The sequence below is a fragment of the Ambystoma mexicanum genome, chromosome 1q (genome assembly GCF_040938575.1).
Source record: "Ambystoma mexicanum isolate Mex_15411 chromosome 1q, UKY_AmexF1_1, whole genome shotgun sequence".
NCBI lineage: Eukaryota > Metazoa > Chordata > Amphibia > Caudata > Ambystomatidae > Ambystoma > Ambystoma mexicanum.
In genome coordinates, this window is record NC_090922.1 from 591,629,549 (window position 1) to 591,649,307 (window position 19,759).

A 19,759-nucleotide genomic window follows, 5' to 3' on the forward strand; every position below is an offset into this window, starting at 1 on the left:
GTATTTCTACTGTTTGTGTGATCTTGGGCTCTGGAGCACACCACTCCACGAGACCCACCTTTTTGTGTGTGTTACATAGCACCTTCAGTGCAGTGACACAGGGTTGTCTTTGAGACTTCCCACTGACTCCATTTTTCTGGGGCTGACTACTGTCCCCCAGAAACAGGTAAAGTTGCCATTTACTTTATGTAGTCATTTAGACTGCAGACCCAGTACATCCCATCTTACATGGAGTACTGGAAAGGGTTAATTCCTATCCCTTTTTGTCTGTGCCTCTCTGAGCTTTGTTTTACTCTTTTAACATTTAAACTTGGCTGGTGGCAGTGGTACCTACCTTAACTTTTCTACCGCGATTATACTATATAGACGTGGTACTGTTCCAGGCTATTATATTAGCCTCGAACATAAACCCGCTTGACCAAATACTCTTTCTTGTGGCTCCGGTCCGGTTTATTCACCATTTCTTTTTGTTAAAGTCCTTCTTGTGTTTTACTTTGCGTGGCAAACCAGGTTTGCCTTCTTTGTTCACTGCCTTTTGGCGGGCTTCTCTGAAGAAGCCCTTCTTTTGGCGCCTGGGTTTCTAGGTGGGCTGAATGTGAGGGAGGGGTGTAGTCACCCCCTGCAGAGGGTCTTCTTGGAAACCCAAGTCGCACTTTGCGTCCATGGGCTGGACAACCCCCCTGCTTTGTGATTGACAGCAAGGCTGTGTGACTGGGGGATTTTCGCATAATAGGCAGGACTCTTGGGCTGGAAGTCAGAGTCGCTCCTGGAACTACAAGGAACCGAAGAAAAGCGGAGAAGAAGATGGCTGCTGCAACTACTGAGTCCCAGTGAAGCCCTGCTTCAACGACAAGAGAAGATCCAGTCCGGAATCTTCTTCCCTTGAGCCTGGTGGGGTCAACCAGCTCACCTTCCACAGGCAGAGGATCCTCTTCTTGGTCAAAATCACTGCACACAGCTGTAGTGGTCCGGATAGCCACCTGAAGAGCCTCTCCTGTTTTAAAGGAGCGCACCTTTTATTCACTGTTGCTTTTTGCTGATACTCGCTTCATCCCTGGGTAGTGTAGATCGCTCCAGATGTCCTCCTTCTTGTCTCAACGACTGAAGCTACAGGAACCATGGGGCTGCAGGAACTACCAGGAACAACTGCCATAGCACCAGCTCTTCTTCACTTTGAATAAGGTACTGTGTCCAACTTCGAGGAATTGGGGTGAACCCTTTTCTCCTCGCTAAAGGCTTGTCCTTATCTTCCTTCCCTCTTATAACTTTTGACTCCCTTTTGACAATATCTAACTACTCCTGGCAATCTCGAATCGTGAACTGTGCTAACCTTGTGATCCTCGACAACAGGACCCCTGTCGCATTGACACTGGCGCAGGCCTATTGACATTTATCTACGTGTTAGAAAAGTGTCTTGTGATTCTGCCTTGACAAAAGTATTGCCTATGATTTTTGACCCCAACTCTCGTGTGTTAATTCATGTGCTAAGTGAGTTTGACTACGGTACCATTTCTTCTCGCGGGTACACGTCTCTTTGGTAAGACTGAACTGTCATTACTGTCAAAAAGTGATCGCGTAACAACCCCCGGTAATGTCTTTGTTTCACAACATCGGTCTGTCAAAACCAAAGGTACTTACCTTCAATTGTTCTGCACAAGGGGAATTGGTTGTGTGTAGTGTATTTGTAGTGTGGTTTTGAAATAATAGAAGTGAAGTGTTTTGTGAACAGATGGTTTAAAATAAATGTACTTTTACTTTTTAACCAAAAACCTTGAGTCAGTGTTTGCTTGAGTCACAGTAATTGTAGTCCTTTGTGTAATCTCTACTACTGCTCATTTGCTCTTGAGATAGGTCTGGCTGCTCCGCTACTGCTACCACTTTAACAGTGTAGTACAGGCTTGTACCAAAGGTGAATTTGTATTACCACGTGTAGTCTTAATTGTGGGTAGTGGTCCCTAAGGGCGCTCACACGATTCTGCCTAACACTGGTGTACAGCGGTGGGATTTTTAAGTATAGTGATTACACTTAGAGTGCTGCTATTACCTTGGGTCAACTAACCACAAGGCTAAACACCACTAATTCTGTTAACTGAAAAATCATGTCAACTATGGAAAACTACAGTGAAGAGAGTCTCTTAAACTACACTGCTGAGGTTTTGAGAACCATGTCTAGAGAAAATAACCTCTCTGGTAAAGTAAAGAAATCTGAACTGGTTGCTAAATTATTGGGAAAACAAAGTCTGGAAAGTGGGTCAGAAGGGCCTACCCCCTCCAGCAAATGTGGATAATCATGTTTCTATTTCTGAGTGTATTGGACTAGAAGAAGTAGGTGAGTCCTTGTTAGGAAACCCTACAACTCCCTTGCCTGCTCAGAATGCACAACCTCTGTCCACAGGGACCCCACAGGTCCTACACTCACCCCTGAGTTTATTGCACTTGAGAAAATGAGACTTGAATTAGAAGTGAAACGTATTGATGCAGAAACTGCCATGAAACATCAAGAATTAAGGCTCTGAGAAATGAGGATGGCTCATGCTTTAGAAATTAAGAAATTGTCTTTGGAAAATGCTTCTCTCCTAGAGTCTTCTAGGTCTTCCAGCCCTAAGAGACCCTGTATGCCAAAGGAAATGATTGGTATGTATGAGACTAAACTTGATGTTTTGGATTGGTTAGCACTATTTGAGTACAATCATAGGATTCAGGGTATCTCAGGGAATCAGTTGATTCCTTGGCTTTTCTCTAGGCTTCCCCCTGTTGCAAGTGATGCTGTAATGGAGTTGGGGGAGGAGGATAAGCAGGATTATGAGTGTGTGAAGCTAGCTTTGATAGCTAGATTTGGGAAGACCCCTTCCCAGTACCTTGAGAGGTTTAGGACCCTCAAAAAGCATGATGGTACCGCTTGGGCTACCTGGGTGTGTGAATGTTTGAATGCCTTAGATGGTTGGGTATAGGGTTACAAAGGGAACATTTATGAATGTTTGAGGAATCTTGTTATGTTGGAGTCAATCTATGATGCCTGCTCTGCTCTCCTGAGCCTAGACAGCACTTGGCTGATTCAAAGGAGATAAATCCTAAGAAGTTAGCTAAGGCTTGTTAGGCAGCATCCTGTGCAGTGCCCTTAGGGAACACTACACACAATTAAGACTACAGGTGGCAATACAAGTTTTACCTTTGGTACAAGCCTGTACTACTATGTCAGAGTGGTAGCAGTGGTGGGGCAGCCAGGCTTATCTCAAGAGTATATGAGCAGTAGCAGAGATTACAAAAAGGGACCACAATTACTGTGACCCAAGCAAACACTGACTCAAGGTTTCAGGTAGAAAATATAAGTAAATTTATTTTTAAACCATTCTTTATAAACACAACACTTCTATCAAAGTTCAATAAAAACCACACGTTAAATATACTACAACTAACCAATTCACTTTGAACAGTAAGTCTCAAGGTAAGTACCCTATGTTGGAATGAATCGGTGTTAGGCACAAAACACGTTACCGCAAATATGATTGCGATCACTTTTTGACAGTTCGGTCTACTAAACAAACGCGCATCCGTGACATGAAATGCTACCGGGGCAAAAACACACTTAGCACCTGAGATACCCAGAGGGAGTTGGAGGCAAAAATCACAGGCAATATTTTGATTAGGCAGGCAGTATCGAGAAACACTCAGAGACAGGAGTTCAAAAGTGAAAGAGCCGGAACCAGGGTCGAAAGACACCAGGGCCAGTTGCCGAAGATCACACGGCCATGACAGTTCACGATTCAATGTAGCCAAAAGTACTTTGATAGGGCCTCATTACCACCCAGGCGGTAAGTTACCGCCTGGGTCGTACCTTTACCACCATGGTGTAAACTACATTTACGCCATGGTGGTTTGGCGGACTTACCGCCCCATTCCGAGGTCGGCGGGGCGGTAAGTCCCCAATCCCCATTTACCCTTACCCATTCCCATTTTTGCCCCATAGGGCATAATGGGAGTGGGGAAGGCGTTAATTACGCCACCGTAAATTACGGTGGCGTAATTAACAACATGGTCCCTTAGCGCCATGGATTTTAACACCTGCTAAAAGCAGGTGTTAAATCCGCCATGGCGCTAAGGGACCTCGGAATCAGGCGGTAAGGGTCGGCGCTGTTTACGCCGCTGTAAACCCCTTACCGCCTGGGTCCTAATGAGGCCCATATTGTCAATGTTCAGAAGCAAAAGTTATAAGAAGGAGGGAAGACAAGGGCAAGCCTGGGAAATGAAGAAGACAGGGATTCACCCAGTTTCCTCAACAGAACACAGTACCTTGTTCCAATGGTGCAGCTGGTGCGCTGGCAGTTGTTCCTGTTGGTTTCCCGCAGACCCACGATTCCTGGAGCTTTGTTGAGAAGGAGGACGTCTGAAGGGGGTCTGCACCAAATAGGGATGAGGCCGGCAGCAGCGACACGGAATAAAAGGTCCGCTCCTTAAAAACAGGAGATGCTCTTCAGGTGGCTATCCGGACCACTACAGCAGTGTGCAGCGATTTCGACCACGGAAGAGGATCCTCTGGCTGTAGAAGATGAGCTGGTTATCCCCACCGAGCTCAAGGGAAGAAGACTCCGGACTGGATCTTCTCTGAGTCGTTGAAGGGCAGATAGCTCAGGACTGTAGCAGGGCTTCACCGGGACGGGGTAGTTGCAGCAGCCGTCGTTCTCTCCGCTTCTCTTCGGTTCCTTGTAGTTCCAGTCACGACAATCTGACTTCTAGCCCAAGAGACCTGCCTTTTATGAAAAAAAAAACATTCACGCAGCCTGGCTGTCAATCACCCAGCAGGGGGGTTGTCCAGCCTGGACAACTACCCCGGCCAATCATGACAAAGTGCGACTTGGGTTTCCTAGGATACCCTGCGCAGGGGGTGACTACACCCCTCCCTCACATTCAGCCCACCTAGATACCCATGCACATTGAGGAGGGCTTCTGGGTAGAAGCCCGCCAAAAGACAGTGAACAAAGAAGGCAAACCTAGTTTGCTGTGCAAAGCAAAACACAAGAAGGACTATAACCAAAAGAAATGGTGAATAAACTCAACCGGAGCCACGAGAAAGACGATTTGGTCAAGCGGTTTTATGTTCGAGGCTAATATGATAGCCAAGAACAGTACCACGTTCATCTAATATAATCGCGGTAGAAAAGTTAGGGTAGATACCACTGCCACCAGCCAAGTCTAAATGCTAAAAGAGTGAAACAATGCTCTAGGAGGTACAGATAAAAAGGGATACGAGTTAACCCTTTCCACTACTCCATGGAAGATGGGGTGTACTGGATCTGTGGTAGATTGACTAAGTAAAGTTAATGGTAACTTTACCCTTTTCTGGGGGACAGTAGTCTCCTCAGAAATTGAGTCGAGGGAAGTCTCAAAGACAACCCTGTGCCACGGCACTGAAGGTGCTGTGTGACACACAAAAAGAAGGGGGCTACTGAAGTGGTGTACTTCAGAGTCCACAATCACAAAAACAGGTAGAAACACATAGCAAAACCCAGGTAAGAGTGGGGGAAAAGCTCACTCTTACCAAGTGGAAGAAAATAAACTCCAGAAGTCCAGCAAAGCTGCTGGGGGACTCACTAGGTGAGGGAAATTAGCCATAAATGAGAATTCTCCCTAACAGGGCTGCTGACTTGTGGGTTGCCAACAGGGCTACTCTCAAGGATTCTGGGGCAACTCAGAACAAGGATGAGGGAAAGCAGCCAAAGAAAGACACCAATGAAAATTCCAATAATTCCAATCCAAAAGAGGGCCCCAAAAATAACCAGGGTAAGCCACAAGGGAAACCGAATCAGGCTAGTGTACCATCTGGTCCCAAAACAGATGGAGGTCAGAGCAAACCCCCATTCATTAAAGCATTTGGAAAATGTTTTACTTGTGGGTCAACTGACCATGTGAAAGGGGGTCCCAGATGTAAGGATAAACCTTCAGGGGTCCACACTGTTTCCTTAGCCTTCTCCCAGGTGGATGAAGTACCTATAGCCAGTGGAAACTTTCAGTTACTAGCTGATGAGCACATGAGAGTCTCAGCTTGTGTTTCTTTAATGTCCCTGGGTCTTTGGGAACAACAGAGTTTAGATGTCTATAACTCAATGCCAGATAATACGAAAGAGTATTATAAAGATAGTGTTCTTGTGAATGGTCCGGAGATCCCTGCCATCAGAGACACTGGAGCCAGCATAACTGTGCTTGATGAATGTTTTTTCAAGGTAGAGGATGTTGCTAAGGCACCCAAACACCTAACCAAGTTAGCTGTAGGCCCTGTGCAAATGGTTCCCCAGTTACCAGCTCTCATCCAGTGCAATGACATGACTGTCAGAATCCCTGTAAGTGTGCAAAGTGATGTACCTCGGAGAGTCCTGTTGAGTAATGACCTTAAAACTCTTGGAGTTGTGTCCAGTACCCCGAGGCCTCCCAGCAAAAAGAAGCAGGAGCTCACAAGGTCTGCTAGGGAGAGAACCTTGAGAGGCTCTCCTGAGGACTTGATAGAAGAAGCTATCCCCCAAGTCCACAGGACTTACTGCTATTGCAGGACAGAAAGAGACAAAGGGGAAACCCAAGTCTGCCATCAAGAAACTAGCAAGCACCCCTGTGCCCAGAAGGACATCTCCGAGACTGTCCAAATTCACACCTGTGACTCCTCCACCAGCTGAGACTGAGTGTTAGGTTCAACCCTGTATGGTTCTGCTAGATACTGAGGAGTCAGATCTGGAAGAAGATCTTACTCTGGTTGGAGATCTTGACCCTGTTGAACATCCTGAGCTGCAGTCTTTACTGGCAGAAGGTGGACCCAACAGGGCAGACTTCAGCAGAGGACAAAGAGAGTGTCCTACTCTTGAAGGTCTTCACCTACAGGCATCTCCTCAGCTCAATGGGAAAGAGCCTGGAAAGTATAGGTTGCACTGGGAAGATGGCCTCTTATACAGTGAACTGACTGAGTCAACCCCTGGAGACTGCAAAAGACTTGTAGTACCTCTAGTGAACCGACTCCTGTTCCTACAGTTAGCCCACGAGATACCTTCGGCTGGTCACTTAAGTTTTAAGAAGACCAAGGAAAGGCTCTCTCTCGACTTCTACTGGCTTAAGATGGGTTCAGAAGTATACAAATTCTGTAGGAACTGTCACTCTTGCCAAACCTCTGGCAAGAGTGGAGCCAGTGACACCCTTGGTGCCTCTCCCAGTGGTGGGAGTGCCTTTTGAGAGGGTAGGGATTGACATTGTTGGTCCTCTTGATCCTCCCACATCTTCAGGTAACAGGTTTATCCTGGTTGTAGTAGACCATGCTACTAGGTATCCTGAAGCAATACCTATGAGAACTGTTACGGCTCAGGGTGTGGCTAAGGCCCTACTTCGTATTTTTTTACCAGAGTTGGTTTTCCTAAGCAGGTGATCTGACAGGGGATCCAATTTTATGTCCCACTACATGCAAGCCATGTGGAAAACCTGTGGAGTTACCTACAAGTTCTCTACTGCCTACCACCCCCAAACCAATGGGTTGGTAGAGAGGTGCTTTAGAAGAACCCCTTAAAAGAAAGTGGGACCTTCTACTGCCATGCCTTCTCTTTGTATATAGAGAAGTCCCTCAGGAGGGAGTAGGTTACAGTCCCTTTGAACTTCTCTATGGCCATCCAGTCAGAGGTCCATTGGCCCTGATTAAGGAGGGGTTGGAGAGTGCTCCTTCCCCCAAGCCAGTCAGAGTAACTGACTATGTGATAGGTCTCCGGAGGAGAATGTCACACATGATGGCAGAAGCAAGTGATAACTTGAAAGCTGGTCAAGCTCTGGTCAAGCATTGGCATGACCAGAAGGCTAACATGGTTGAGTTTACTCAAGACCAGCTTGTGCTTGTTATGGTGCCTACAAGGCAGAGGGCCTTACAGGACAAATAGATAGGACCTTTCAAAGTTGTGGGTAAACTTGGAGAGGTGAACTATCTGGTGGACTTAGGCAATCCTAAGGAGGCTCCTAGAGTCTTTCGCACCAACCGTTTGAAGGCTTATATCTCTAGACCTGAAATGGGAGCATTGCTCCTAGCTTCAGCTCAGGAGGGGGAGGAGAGTGAACCTCTGCCCGACCTCCTCAGAGGCTTACCTTTAGATGAACAAGTGTAAGGAGTTAATCTCTCTTCCAGTCCAACATCTGACCAGCAGGAAGAGTGCAAATGACTGTTAAATCAGTTTGCCTCCCGGTTCTCCCTTTCACCAGGCTTGACCCCTTGGGGCCAACATGATATCCTCACTGGTGACTGTTTGCCTGTGAAAAGTAGGGGGTACAGAATGTCAGACCATGTAAGAAACCATATAAGGAATGAGGTCAACAAGATGCTTGATCTCGGGGTTATAGAACCCTCTACTAGTCAATGTTCTAGCCCAGTTGTGCTTGTACCAAAGGCAGGATCCAAGGAGTTGAGGTTCTGCGTGGACTATAGAGCTCTAAATGCAGTCACCAAGACTGATGCCCATCCTTTGCCTAGGACAGATGAGCTGGTGGACAAACTTGGTGCAGCCAAATACCTCAGCACATTTGACCTAACGTCAGGCTATTGGCAAATAGCCCTGACAGACCATGCCAAGGAGAACAAACTGCATTCTCCACCCCAGCAGGCCTCTGCCAATTTAAGGTAATGCATTTTGGACTAAAGAATGCACCTGCTACATTTCAGAGGATGGTTAATCAAGTTCTGAATGGGATGGAGGACTTCTGCATGGCATACTTGGATGACATTGCAGTGTTCAGCCCTACATGGAAAGAACATATTGATCACCTAGGATATGTTTTGCAGGCTCTTGAACAGGCCCATCTGACCATAAAGGCAAGTAAATGTAAAATTGGTCAGAGCACAGTGGTCTACCTTGGATATTAGGTAGGAGGAGGTGAAATAAGGCCACTGCCTGGCAAAGTACAGGCTGTACAAAACTGGGCCACCCCTACTACTCAAACCCAAGTGAGAGCCTTCCTAGGTCACACTGGGTACTACCAGAACTTCATGGAGAACTATGGGACCATAGCTTCTCCCTTGAATGTCATCTCCTCTTCCAAATGTCCCAAAAATTTCAGGTGGAATGAGGGTGCAATCAAGCATTTGAAGGCCTGAAGAAAGCCCTTTGTCAAGCTCCAGTCATAAGAGCTCCTGACTACCACCAACCCTTCATTGTACAAACTGATGCTTCTAATGTAGGTATAGGTGCAGTCCTTAGTCAACTGGATGAGAAAGGTAGGGAACATCCCATTTGTTTCATCAGCAGGAAGTTAAAGGATCCTGAAACAAGGTGGGTAACAATAGAACGTGAATGTTTTGCTATTGTGTGGTCACTGAAGAGGTTTAGACCATACTTGTATGGGTCTACCTTCATTATTCACACTGATGCAAATGAAAGGAGAAAACCCTAAACTACTCAGATGGTCAATCTGCCTGCAAGGGTTTGATTTTACCATTGCGCACAGAGCAGGAAGTCACCACCAAAATGCTGATGGTCTCTCTAGGATGTTTATAATCGACTAGAGGTATGAGATCCATCTAGGAGTGGATTAAATCCTCCTGTCCCTTAGTCTGGGGGGGGGTTGGGGCGAGTGTTAGGGAGAATTCTCATTCTATGGCTAATTTCCCTCACCTAGTGAGTCCCCCAGCCGCGTTGCTGGATTTCTGGAGTTCATTTTTTCCACCTGGTAACAATGTGAGCCTTTTTGCCACTCTTACATGTGTTTTGCCATGTGTATTTCTACTGTTTGTGTGATCTTGGGCTCTGGAGTACACCACTCCATGAGCCCCACCTTTTTTGTGCGTTACACATCACCTTCAGTGCAGTGACACAGGGTTGTCTTTGAGACTTCCCACTGACTCCATTTTTCTGGGGCTGATTATTGTCCCCCAGAAACAGGTAAAGTTGCCATTTACTTTATGTAGTCATTTAAAACTGCAGACCCAGTACACCCCACCTTACATGGAGTACTGGAAAGGGTTAATTCCTATCCCTTTTTATCTGTGCCTATCTGAGCTTTGTTTTGCTCTTTTAACATTTAGACTTGGCTGGTGGCAGTGGTACGTATCCTAACTTTCTTACCACGATTATACTATATAAACGTGGTACTGTTCCAGGCTATTATATTAGCCTCAAACATAAACCCACTTGACCAAATACTCTTTCTTTTGGCTCCGGTCGGGTTTATTCACCATTTCTTTTTGTTAAAGTCCTTCTTGTGTTTTACTTTGCGCGTCAAACCAGGTTTGCCTTCTTTGTTCACTGTCTTTTGGTGGGCTTCTCCGAAGAAGTCCTCCTGTTAGCGCCTGGGTGTCTAGGTGGGCTGAATGTGAGGGAGGGGTGTAGTCACCCCCTGCACAGGGTCTCCTTGGAAACCCAAGTTGCACTTTGCGTCCATTGAATGGAGGGGTTGTTGGGCTGGACAACCCCCCTGCTTTGTGATTGATAGCCAGGCTGTGTGAATGGGGGATTTTCGCATAAAAGACAGGACTCTTGTGCTGGAAGTCAGAGTTGCCACTGGAACTACAAGGAACCAAAGAGAAGCGGAGAAGAAGATGGCTGCTGCAACTAACGAGTCCCGGTGAAGCCCTGCTGCAGTCCTGAGCTATCTACCCTTCAACGACAAGAGAAGATCCAGTCTGGAGTCTTCTTCCCTTGAGCCTGGTGGTATCAACCAGCTCACCTTCCACAGGCAGAGGATCCTCTTCTTGGTCGAAATCACTGCACACTGCTGTAGTGGTCCAGATAGCTACCTGAAGAGCCTCTCCTGTTTTATAGGAGCGCACCTTTTATTCACTGTTGCTTTTGCTGCTGCTGGCTTCATCCCTGGGTAGTGCAGATCGCTCCAGACGTCCTCCTTCTTGTCTTCACGACTGAAGCTATAGGAACCGTGAGTCTGCAGGAACTACCAGGAACAGCTGCCATAGGACCAGCTCTTCTTCACTTTGAATAAGGTACTCTGTCCAACTTCGAGGAATTGGGGTGAACCATTTTCTCCTCCCTAAAGACTTGTCCTTATCTTCCTTCCCTCTTATAACTTTTGCCTCACTTTTGACAATATCTAAGTACTCCTGGCAATCTCGAATAGTGAACTGTGCTAACCTTGTGATCCTCGACAACAGGACCCCTGTCCCATTGACACTGGTGCAGGCCTATTGACTTTTATCTTCGTGTTAGAAAAGTGTCTCGTGATTCTATCTGCCTTGACAAAAATATTGCCTATCATTTTTGTCCCCAATTCTCGTGTGTTAATTCATGTGCTAAGTGTGTTTGACTACGGTAACATTTCTTCTCGCGGGTACGCGTCTCTTTGTTAAGACCAAACTGTCATTACTGTCAAAAAGTGATCACTTAACAACCCCTGGTAACGTCTTTTTTTCACAACACCGGTCTGTCAAAACCAAAGGTACTTACCTTGAATTGTTCTGCACAGTGGGCATTGGTTGTGTGTAGTGTATTTGAAGTGTGGTTTTAAATTAATAGAAGTGAAGTGTTTTGTGAACAGATGGTTTAAAATAAATGTACTTTTACTTTTTAACCAAAAACCTTGAGTCAGTGTTTGCTTGAGTCACAGTAATTGTATTCCTTTGTGTAATCTCTACTACTGCTCATTTGCTCTTGAGATAAGTCTTGCCACTCCCCTACAGCTACCACTTTAACAGTGTAGTACAGGCTTCTACCAAAGGTGAATTTGTATTACCACTTGTAGTCTTGTGTGTAGTGGTCCCTAAGGGCACTGCACAGGATTCTGCCTAACAATTATTAGCATATATAGTGTGACTTTAGAGGTCAGGGCACGTTTGGTGGAGTGGAGCACAGTTGTACAGCACTTAACAAGACTGCAGTACCACAAGCTGTTACTAGGTGGCGTGCGCAGCCACTGGTCAGCAATCATGTGAAAAACGCGCCACCCGTAGTCGCTGAAACGGGAAACTCCTTCGTAGCCTTTTAAATGAAGATCTGCATGCTACCTATACATGTGGAATTTAAATGTTCACCGTGATCAGAGGAAGGTAGATGTCAAGCTAGGCAGAGTGTGGCTGAGTGCAGTACCAAAATAAGTTAACAGATGTCCCTGTAGCATTGGCAGCAACAGGATGCAATTCAAAAATGAACAACTAGAGGTCCCTGCGGTGTCCATCGCCATAGGTGTGGGCGTGGAACCAGCATTATTTATAAATACAGAAGTTCTTTGGTAGCGCGTGAGCAGGGATGTCATTTACCCGTCGTCTCCCTTGCTAGCCCCACCAAAAACTTTTTTCCCACTTTGTTTATGAAATAGTTAGTTTTCTGATAGCTCATTTGGTTGAGCGCTCTCTGCTGCAATTTGTGTGTGATCTGCAGGCTACAGCTTCGACTCCTGTTAAGGTCAATTCAGCCTTTCCCCCTACCGAGGTTGATAAATGAGAACCAATACAGGTTGGGTGATATTGTTTGTATAAGTGCTATATAATAAAACATCATTATTGTATCTGTGCCGGACTATTGATGGCTGTTGTATATAAAAGATTGCGGTGCCTTGGCTAAGCTGTGAATGTCATATGGTTTTGTGTTACAGGATGGCCTCATGTAAGCCCCCTTGGCTTTTATTATAGGAATGATGGCGTGGGTAGGTGCCCGGCCAGGTATTGAAACATGATCAGCAGGTGGTGCTACAAGGAGCATCGAGGTGTATTGGCAGAGTAGTAAGTGATGTCCTGTTCCTCAAATGTCTTGCTCAGCTGCATTTCCGGACTGAGTTGCATTGGCAGGGGTGACATACCGAGAGGCGTTGTCGTTTTTGAGTGAGATGCTGAAGCAGAGCTGTTTTGCATTCCTCCCAACCTGTTGAGTGACCAGGGCGGGTGATATCCCATTGAAGCCTAATAACGGGTAAAGGACTTGTCGTGAGTGCACTTTTCCACAGCGGGGGACACCTTCCAAAAGCTCTTATGTTGATAGGTATGCAGGAGTGCAACGAAACCTACACTGGGAGGTAGGGAGCCCATATATCCTAACCCCCTTTCCCCACCGCCCCTCTCCTACCAACCACCACACCCCACCCTGTACCCTCCAGAGTGAGCGCCTCTCGACGGATTCAGGTAAGGGAAAAAAAAAGTATGTGTGTGTGCGCGTGCAGGTTTATTTTTGTTTATTTATTTATAATGCACACCAGACGCAAGGTTATCAGGGTGCAAACAGTACATAAATGCAAGGCTTAGGGTTACATATCAATATAGCACAGGTATATATACATAACAACCATGAGACAGGGAAATACTACATATAGAAGAGCATGCATGTTAATCAGGAGACAGGCTGCACACGTAAGATAACTCGGGGAGAGTTATTTACACTTAAGTAGGGCTAAATATTCTCAGATTTCAATCAGTTTATATAGTTAGCTCTAAATTTGAGGTAGGGCTGGTCTTCTCTTAGAAGGTGTGGTAAGGCGTTCCAGTGTCGTGCCGCTCTGACTGGGAAACTCCCCCTCCCCCCAACTTGGACAACCTAAACCTCAGTAAAATGAGGCTGTTGTTGTTAGTTGATCTTGAACGTCTAGAGGAGATTCTCCTTTGGACTCTGTCTGTCAGATAACTAGGGGCTGCATTATTCAGCGCTTTGTGAGTAAGGGATGCAATTTTTAAATAGATTTTGTTTTGAGTAGATAGCCAATTGTTTTGGTGCCTTATCGAGGATATGTGTGATCTTTTTGGCATACTGAGAGCCACTCTGAGGGCATTGTTCTGGAGGACTTGAAACCTCTGGATAGTGGATTTGTTGGCACCAATGTATAGGGCATTACAATAATCGAGCCTAGAAAGAATAAGGGCACTAGCCAGGATAATGCAGTTATCTTCCGAGAGGAGGGGTTTGCCGGATCTGATGGACTTACAGGTGTAGGCTGTAGATGAGGCCATAGAAATCACCTGTTTGGAGAAGAAAAGGGTGTCATCAAGGTAGAAGCCAAGTGTCTTTACCTCCTTGTCCACCTGAATGAGATTGCCATCTATTACAAAGGAAGAATAGTCTTGGCCTAGTTTCTTTAGATTGGGGTGGGTGCCTAGGATGATAAGCTACGTTTTATCATCATTCAGGCATAGACCCTGTGTTGCCATCCATGCCTGGATGATGAGATACACTCTATTTACCAAGGCCAAATCCTCGTTGTAATCCCCGGAAAGTGGGAGGAGAATCTGAGTATCATCTGCATAGTTAGTGTAGGTGATACCCAGAAGGTCCAGATTGTCAAAGAGGGGCTTAGTAAATATATTGTATAGGGTGGGGGAGACACAGGAGCCCTGTGGGACGCCACAGGTAATGAGAATTGGGTCTGCTGCGGCTGATGTGGAGAACACCCTCATAGTCCTATCGCTTAAGAAAGACTCAATCCATGTAATGGCCTTTTTGGAGAAGTGGGCTGCAGAATCTAGGTGGCTGCATAAGACCTTTTGGTTAACAAGGTCAAATGCTGCTGAGAGATCAAGCAATAAGAGGAGGGTTGTTTTGCCTTTATCTCATAGCTCATCTATTTGTGCCTTCAGATCAATAAGGGTGGTCTTGGTGCCATGTTGCGGTCGGAATCCTGATTTTTGCGCTCCTAGAAGCTTATGGAGTTCCAGGAATTTTTGAATCTGATTATAGGTGATTTTGTCCACAATTGTGTAGCAAGAATGGCACTGTCGTAATTGGCAGATAGTTTGTAGGTATCAATGGGTCTAAAGTTTGCTTTTTTAACAAGGGCAACACCCAAGATTGTTTAAGGTTAGTGGGAACAGAACCTGATGCAAATGAGGCGATGATGAATTTAGAAACAAATGGAGAGAGATCTCTAGCTGCATCTTTTATGGACTGGGCTGGGCAGAAGTCACCCTGGCAATTAGATGGCTTGAGTGAACAGATTACTTTCTCTACTTCAAGATTGGTAGTTTTAGTAAACTTGAAGCGGGCTGTGGAGTTGTGTTCATTCAAGGGATAGTCGGGGGTATTGTTGTTAGAATGGGGTACTTTAAGTGTAGCTTTTCTTTGGGCAATTCTATTTTGCAAGGTGGAAACTTTATTGTGCAGTGCCTGCTGAATATCTGAGCACCATTCTTTATCTTTTGTACAGGTGTCCGGAATGGGGATGGGAGATTCTAATTCCTTGAGCATGGTGAACAATTCCCTCATACTGGAATTGGCATTGGAAATGCGTTTGTTGTATGAGTTGCGCTTGGCCAGGTAAATTTCCTTTTTATACTGGGATGATATTTCCTTTAATTTAGTTCTGCTGTCAACTGTAGGGCGTATTCTCCATGAGGTTTCACAATTTCTTTTCAGGAGACCAAGGTACTTTAATTGTGGGGTGAACCACTTATTTAGGTGAGATTTGTGTTTACCTGCTCTAAGTTTCATTGGGGCAATGTTGTCGAGTGTGGTTAGCATAATGTTGTTATACTCTTTGACAAGCGTTTTTGGGTCTAGGTGGTCGGCAAGCTGGTTAAGGGTAGGTAGGATAGACGGGATCACTTTGTTCATGGTGATACTCTTTTTATTCCTAGTTAAACATTGTGGGGCAATAATAGGGGCTAGTGGGAGAGGTCTGGTTGTGGCCAGTTCAAAGGATAGAAGGAAGTGGTCAGTCCATAGTTGCGGGGAGATATTAGTGATGTTGGCAGTGCAATTATAGTCTGCCATCCAATCCAGGATTCTCCATTTGGAGTGTGTGAGCATAGTAATTTTTTGGGTTATGCCGAGTTTGTCAAGGGCACAGGCAATGGAGGTGGCATGTTTATCTAAAGGATAATTAAAACCCAGATTGAAATCCTCTAAGAGAAGTAATTGAGATGTAGTTTTGTGGTTATTGGAGAGTAAGGTGTTGATATCCTCTTCAAATGTGCCAATGGGTCCCGGGGGTCTGTAGATGATGTGGATAGTAAGGGCCTGGGAGTTGAACAGCGGAGGTTTATCTGTGAGTGCTTCACAAGAGTCGGTGGTTGGTGAAGGTGTAATTCTCATAGTTAGGCTGGATTTGGCAATGATGGCAATGCCCCAGCCTCGCTTCTTGTCTCTATCCTGTCTCAATGTGGTGTAGCCATCAGGGATTGCTACTGAGAGTAGAGGTCCTAATGCTTCATGCAGCCAGGACTCTGTAATCACAAGGAAATCTAGGTTGTTTGTCAATACTAGGTCAGAGATGTCAGTAGCATGGGCAGTCAAGGTTTTGACATTGATTAGAGCTACTTTAAGGTGGGGCTCCACTGCCGTGGTCGGAGTATGCATGGGTTTCATTTTGGTATTTAGGGGTAGTGATTTAGCACTACTGTGATTGGTGGACGTAACATTTTGGAGAATACTTATTTTATTGGCTGTAGGTAGTGATCTAGTAAGAATTTGGCAGAAGAAGTCCAAACCACAGCGCTTGTAAAGTAAATTAATCAGAGAACACAAAGGCTGCAGGATCAGTATTTTTTCAATTTATTTATTTCGTCGCATCGGGACTACCGCATTATCAATTCCTAGTTCCACTTTCTAATTAATGTGGCCGCGACACATTCCTTTGCAGCTCCATGAATGCTGCCTTTAACCTTTAGAATACCTTTAACATGGCGTTGTTACTTGTCTTGCACATCGACATGCTCGGACTATGCAACTGCTCTCCTCCTCTGAGGACTCGTTTATATAGTCCTTTCTTTATGTTTGCGGCACGGGCCGTTTCAATTTGTTCACTTTCATTACACTGCCGTCCAGGTAAGACGTTTTTCTACGGCCCCACAGCCAGCCTGCTAATCTCAATTAGCACTATCACATCTTGTAATTGGATCAATGATGATCTTGTTTTTTGATAGTTAATTAATTATTAGAGATCGGTTTAAGCGGAATTGCTGATATTGACCCTGCATAAATGCATTCTACAAGTGGCTATCGGCTGCCAATTTACTTATACTCAGTGCTTTTTTCTGTTTCTTTCAGTATTTCCGCAATTGCCAAGCACAGAGGTACATTTTTATCTCCTTATATATTTTTTTCCTTACTTGCTTGTTCTGTCTTTTACATTACTATAAATCTTCTACTTATATTTATTTTTACAGATGGTTATTGATATTGTCCTACTTTAAAATACCTTTCCAGGTTCCCTCTCATTGCAAGGTACTTTACTTATGTTTCTGCAATTGCAGTTTAATTGGGTTTATGTAATTACAAATCTCAAATCAACGATTGCAATGGCTTGGCTCGGTTTCTTTGAATGCTCTGCTTGCAGTCATCTACATTGCTGAGTTTTAATTTAATCTTAACTGTTTTCTTTTTCTTTTCCCCTGCACTTATAGTGCTTTGATCTCATGGAATTCCCTTCTAATCAACATCATCTGAATGTGGTTATTTTCGTATTACTTTTATTTGTCTTGCATAATTGAATTTATGACATATGTCACATTATTCACCTACATCCTTTTTGTTTGACCGTGTGTTTTATGCCCCTTGTTAGGTTCGAATTACACAATGCATGTGCTGAAACTGCTTTCATCTATTCAATGGTACATTTTGTGTTTTAATTTTGCATTGATATGATTAGCCTCAGATGAAGAGTCAGTCAAGACTCGAAACACGTGTCAGGCTACCTTGTGAATAAATTTGTTGGATTTAAGACTACCTCCTCATTAATCACTTGGACTTCATGCTTTCATTTGCACAACTGCTGGCGCAGTGTGACTGAGATTCGCCGTGTTACATGTGATCTAGTAAGAGGTTCAAACAGTCTAGTTAATCTTGATCGGAGTCTAGAGTTTCTGGAGGTTATGCTGTAAGGAATACTTTGAGGTAGGCTTGGTAAGCCCAGTGCAGGGTACTCCATAGAGGACGGAGTGTCGCAAGGTCTGTTGGAAGAATTTAGTGGGGAACGCTCTTTGGCTGTTATAATGCTGGTGAGAAGTGATAGGAGGGTAATTAGCAGTAAAGTTATAGGGGGGCCAGCGCAGTATATTATGGTGCGCATGGTATGATATGGCTTAGGATATACCTTGCACTAAATAAGGGCACCACAAAGGCAGTTCTTAGAGCAGATGCTAATGCCACTATGATTAGATGAATCCTATAGTAATCACTATCATATTTAATAGGGATAGGCTAGTTCCACTTTTCCTAAATAAGGCACAGTAACCATCAATACAGTTGAAAGGATGGGCTAGTTCACCTTAGGCTAAATGAGGCACATTGTAACCACAAATACATTTGATAGGGTAGGCTAGTTCCACTTTTCTTAAGTAAGGTACAATAACCTTCAATACAGTTAATAATGAAGGGCTCGTTCTCTTTAGGCTAAATGAAGCACATAGTAGTCAATAATACAGTTGAAAAGGATTAGCTGTATCCAAATTCTACACCTAGTTACCACCTAATAGAAGGGGTAAGGAAAGGCTAGTTGCGTTTTGTCTAGGTAGGTGCACCGTAACACAATGTCAGTTACATAAGGTGTTAGAAATGGGCTAGGTTTATCGGCATATTTATATGTAAAAATAGCAAGCAATTTATGACCAAAAGGGCGGGCGCACCACATATGGACATATGGTCTCAAGGCTCAGGCAATTGATGACCTGCCTGCATAGTAGTACAAGCCAAACTAGAAAATGTGATAAATCAGTATGTGGTACTCGCAACGTACTTCAGAGTATAAGGCACCATCGATAAGTACTAGTTGCCTGATTGACAATTAAATACTAATGAACGACAAACGAGAGGTACCTTGGAAGTATCTTAAACTAATGCAGAATAGTAAACATGTTTATGGTGATCAGCTCGATATCAGCGGTGCGACATTAGAGCAGCCAGGGACTGTACTCACATGGTTTTGTGGTGCAGTATTAGGTCGATCATCCATGTCTATTGCGTAGTAATGTTCCTCTAGCACAAGGTATGTCCAACGAAGCGTTCATGATAGGTTTCAGGGGGGCTGATGAGAGTGCTCCTTGAGCGAACAGTGGCAAACAGGGCAGCAGGCCTTATAGAGGCCTTGGAGGAGGCCACCGCCTGTTCCGCCTGCCGGTGGAAGTGTGTATTTAAATAGCAATACACACACGTTGCTTAGCAACAAGGCAGAAGCCTAGCCTCGTTTTCAGGCCGCTTCGTGCCCGGCATTTTGGATTTTTCAAATGTCGGCGCGTGCGGACCAGTAGCAAATTCTGGCCTGGCGAGAGGGTAGGTTCCTCAAAGGTGGCAGAGGTAAAGGCCCAGGTAGGGCCGGGGGCCAATTTCAATGGATTTCCCTAGCGATCGTTGCTTCAGTGGCATGTGTTAAGCCGTGCTCGGGTCGAGGTCATTAGGCTTTGCTTGGAAATCTGGTCGGCTGTAGAGGCTGTGGGGGCTCCTGCCCTTTCCACAATGGAGGCGATGTGCTGAGCTGGGCAAACAGGGCTGCAGGCCTTATAGAGGCCTTGGAGGAGGCCGCCGGCTGTTACGCCTACTGGCGGAAGTGTGTATTTAAATGGGATACACACATATTGCTAAGCAACGAGGCAGAAGCCTAGCCTCGTTTTCAGGCCGCAACGCGCACAACATTTTGGATTTTTCAAATGTCAGTATGTGTGGACCATTAGCAAATTCTGGCCTGGCTCGAGGGTAGGCTACTCAAAGGTGGCACAGATAAAGGCCAGGTAGTGCCGGGGGCCGATTTCAATGGATTTCCATGCCGATCGTTGCTACAGTTGCACATGTTCAGCCGTGCTTGGGTCGAGGTCATTAGGCTTCGCTTGGAAATCTGATCGGCTGTAGGGGCTGTGGGGGCTCCTGCCCTCTCCACAATGGAGGCGATGTGTTGG

The 19,759-nt window shown here is 45.2% G+C and overlaps 1 long non-coding RNA gene across 1 annotated transcript in view; it reads left to right on the plus strand.

Moving 5' to 3' along the window:
- Positions 1-16,651: 16,651 nt before the first annotated feature.
- LOC138532962 (uncharacterized) overlaps positions 16,652-19,759 on the plus strand; it is a 157,105-nt gene continuing 153,997 nt past the window's right edge. Inside the window, exons 1-4 of the long non-coding RNA XR_011284868.1 lie at positions 16,652-16,697; positions 16,920-16,945; positions 17,039-17,096; positions 17,276-17,323. This is a non-coding gene — a long non-coding RNA (uncharacterized lncRNA). The remainder of the gene's footprint in view (positions 16,698-16,919; positions 16,946-17,038; positions 17,097-17,275; positions 17,324-19,759) is intronic.